General features: G+C 52.3%; 1 pseudogene; it reads left to right on the forward strand.

Annotated features, from left to right (window-relative positions):
- Positions 1–2,313: 2,313 nt before the first annotated feature.
- On the forward strand, positions 2,314–3,322 carry LOC147663489 (28S ribosomal RNA; annotated as a pseudogene).
- Positions 3,323–4,243: the final 921 nt, after the last annotated feature.

The raw sequence follows: 4,243 nt of genomic DNA on the forward strand, positions 1-4,243 counted from the left end.
ACGGCACACCATGGGCGTCCGCACATGTATACACTATCTGTACGGAGGCAAGGGGAAGGCCAGACTACTGTCGGCTACTAGAATCACGTTGGGGGCATGGACAAGGGCGACAAAGACAATAGGATGGGACCACAAACCAACGAAACAAACCCCACTATGGAAATGCGCCTGGTTGAAGGAACTTAGCAAGTTGAGAGGGTTCCAGTGCTGGTATGCCATTGGAATATCGACTCTGGGCGATGTGATAAAGAAAGGGGTGCTACTGTCCTTCCCCTCACTGCAACAGGAATATGGGCTCCACCGCTCCCAATATTTTAAATATATGCAACTGAGTCATGCCTGGAGGGCAGAGGGGGCTCTGAAGGAGGCCCTCCCGGAGTATGCTCCATTAGAGGGCCGCCTTTTGCAAGAACGGATCCCTGGGAAGGCAGTGTCCCTGACGTATAAAACCATAATGAATAATAGACCAGATAAACTTGGGAGCCTCAGGGCCACGTGGGAGCGGGAGGTGGGAGACATGGATGAAGTGGACTGGGGTGTGGTATTGATGCATCCTAGGGAAGTAGCGATTAAATCACGCCTAAGATTGATCCAGTTTAAGATCCTTCATAGGACCCATTTTGATAGAGTGCACCTGCATAAAATGGGGAGAGTGTCTGATCCATGTTGTTTGCGTTGTGGCCATGATAGGGGGGGACTTCATTCACATGATCTGGTCATGTTCAAAAATTCAAACCTATTAGGGGGAGGTCCTGTCAGAGCTGGGGGAGGTGCTGGAGATTGTCATACCCTTAGACCCCAAGCTTGTACTTCTGGGAATGACGAATGATGTGGACTTGGCTCGCCCATTGCTGATTTTTCTGCTGCTCGCCTTGGTGGTGGCCAAGAGAGACGTGGCCCGGTAATGGGGGGCCCCTGACATACCACAGTTGGAGGAGTGGAGGAGGGGTATGGGCCTATACATGGCGGCCGAAGGAGTCACATATAAAGCGAGAGGGTGTCCAAAGAAGTTTGGTAGGGTGTGGGGCAAATAGCACCAATACCATGGACTTGATGGAGGGCTTTGATCTGACAAGGAGGCTCGAGCATCGGGTCTCCTCGGATCGGATATGGATAAGGGAACTGGAGCTAAATTTGTTGTGGGCTTGGGCGAAAAATCTGGATGAAGTTTTGGAAATAAGAAACGGTGTCCTGGACCGAGTGGTGGGAGGGGAGGGCGGGGGGTTGGGGATGTGGGGATGTTGCTCAATACTGACATGCTTGTTGTTTGCTTTTGCACTGCAAAAAGTCAATAAAAATGTTTTTAAAAAAAAGAATAATCAAGGAGAACTACGAAAACCAGATGTATTGTTTACCAAAAATGGTGCAGCTGTAGTGATTAATGTTTCAATTCGTTATGAAAATTCTCAGAATTCTCTTGAATTAGTGTTTGAGAGTAAAGTGAAATACTATCAGGATCTGTCACAGCAAATCAAAGATCTCACAAAATGCAACACTGTAAAATTTCATGGCTTTATCGTTGGATGCCGTGGTATTTGGCCTCAATGTAATGATGATGTTCTGGCTGATTTAGGTCTGCAAATGTCATTCTCATTTAAGAAAAATGTTTGCCTGACTACTTTAATGAACACTCTTAAAATGTGGCAAGTATTCATGGACAATTGAGTATCAAGCTTATACTGAGATGTATACTTTCTTGCAATACACGTCACCCTTATAAAGCTTAGCATTTTAACATATAGGTTTATAGTTGACACAAGATTTAGTATAGATGTGAATTTTATAGATGTGAATTTTTTTTAGATGTGCTTTTTCTAGTTGGATGTGCAATTTGTAGATGTGTATTTTTATATAAATGTGTGCTTATAACAATTTAGATTTTTTTGTACATACTTATTGAAATGTCTTGAATGATGATCAGGTCTTAAATAATCGCATACACATAATTATCACACATTGATTATTGAAGTCCTACTAATCCTATTTTAATTTCTCAGGACTGTTCGTAGACCATTTTAAAATTGTTGGAATAGTACTGCAGGGTGTACTATCTCTGGCCTATATGTGATCCCAGTTCCAGTGAGGACAGCGTTCAGTGTGGCTGTACTCCGGAGCGAAAGAATGTTGTATTGTTGGAAGCAAAACAAATTGACGCTGATGGGCAGCATAATACCCCAGAATGACCCACTGCGAGGTGGTACAGATAGCCAAATGCCTCTTCATCTAATTAGTGGCACGCACGAATGGATGAACGAGATTCCCACTGTCCCTACCTACTAACTAGCGAAACCAGAGGCAAGGAAATGGGCTTGGCAGAATATGCGGGGAAAGAAGCCCCATTGAGCTTCACTCTAGTCTGGCACTGTGAAGAGACATGAGAGGTGTAGGATAACTAGGAGGCCCTCGGGCCGCTGGTGAAATACCACTACTCTGATAGTTTTTTCACTTACACAGTGAGGTGGGGGCGAGCCCCGTGGGGCTCTTGCTTCTGGCTCCAAGCGCCCGGCACCTGCCGGCCGCGACCCGCTCCGGGACAGTGGTAGGTGGGGCGTTTGACTGGGGAGGTACACTTGTCAAACGATAACGCATGTGTCCTAAGACGAGGTCAGGGAGGACAGAAACCTTGCGCGGAGCAGAAGGGCAAAAGCTCGCTTGATCTCGATTTTCAGTATGAATACAGACCGTGAAAGCGGGGCCTCACGATCCTTCTGACTTTTTGGGTTTCAAGCAGAAGGTGTCAGAAAAGTTACCACAGGGATAACTGGCTTGTGGCGGCCAAGCGTTCAGAGTGCCGTCGCTTTTTGATCCTTCGATGTTGGCTCTTCCTATCATTGTGAAGCAGAATTCACCAAGCGTTGGATTGTTCACCCACTAATAGGGAACTTGAACTGGGTGTTGACTGTCGTGAGACAGGTTAGTTTTACCCCACTGATGATGTGTTGTTGCAATAGCAATCCTGCTCAGTACGAGAGGAACCGCAAGTTTAGACATTTAGTGTATGTGCTTGGCTGAGGAGCCAATGGGGTGAAGCTACCATCTGTGGGATTATGACTTAAACGCCTCTAAGTCAGAAACCCCCTAAACCGTAACGATACCGCAGTGCCGTGGAGCCTGTTTGCCTGGGATAGCTGGCCTCTCTCGGGGGGCTGGTGCGTAGAGTTGCTCCCTTGGGGACTGGAGCGCGGACAGAATGGGGCCACCTCCATCACCCTTAGTGCACCGCATGTTCGTGGGGCACCTGATTCTTGGTCAGGGTTTCGTAAGTAGCAGAGCAGCTACCTCGCTGCGATCTATTGAAAGTCATCCTCTGAGCCAAGCTTGTTTCTCTCCGTGCTTTGGTGCCCGCGGACGCCCTCCTCCACCACACCCAGGGGTGAGTCCCTCTGCCGCCGGGCCGGCGGGAGGGATGCGGAGTGGGTAACGCGGGTCCATGGGAGGCCACCTCCACCACGTGCCCTCCGGCACGGGGGCCTTCCCCTCCTGTCCCTGCCCCACCGAGGTGCGGGGATGGGGGCCACCATCCCTTGCGGGTCGTCAGGGTGACCAGATGGCCTAGGCCGACCGGGCCTCCCCTTCCCGCTGCTCCCAGGCAAGTCTGGAAGGGAGGCGAGCAGCAGCCACCCGGGGGAAGGAGTCTCCCGAGCGGCTGTCTCGGTGAGCCCTGCCACCCTCGCCGGACTGCAAGGGCGACTGCGTACAGCACCCTCCCAGGCCACCTGGGCGCTGGGTGGTCCCGGGCCATCTGGTCGTCAGAAGGCCCTGCTGGCTGGGTGACCAGATGGCCCTGCTGGCTGGGTGACCAGATGGCCCTGCTGGCTGGGTGACCAGATGGCCCTGCGGGCTGGCTGCCGGGCTAACTCCAACTTGTGTCCCTCCCCAAAGTCCTATAATCCCCCACTACGTGGGGGCTTAATAGTCAAGAAAAATGGGCTCCCCGGGCAGGCCGTCGGGGCGAAGACGTGGCCTGGGCTTAACCCTCCTTGGTCCAACCGAGGGCCCGGGTGCTGGGGAACGGTGGGGTCTGACAGGCCCGGGGAGGCTCTCCCCGGCCTGGCTAGGGTTCGGAAGCTGGGACCGGGCCCGGGGCTCGTGCTGCGTCCCAGGGTCCTAGGCTGCGGGAGCCCCCCATCCTGGAAGCCAGCCGAGGGTCCGGGCGCTGTTGACGGGGGTCCGCCGGGGCCCGGGGAGGCTCTCCCCGGCCTGGCTAGGGTTCGGAAGCAGGGACCGGGCCCGGGGCTCGTGC

The sequence above is a fragment of the Lissotriton vulgaris genome, unplaced genomic scaffold (assembly GCF_964263255.1).
Source record: "Lissotriton vulgaris unplaced genomic scaffold, aLisVul1.2 SCAFFOLD_5923, whole genome shotgun sequence".
Taxonomy (NCBI): Eukaryota; Metazoa; Chordata; class Amphibia; order Caudata; family Salamandridae; genus Lissotriton; species Lissotriton vulgaris.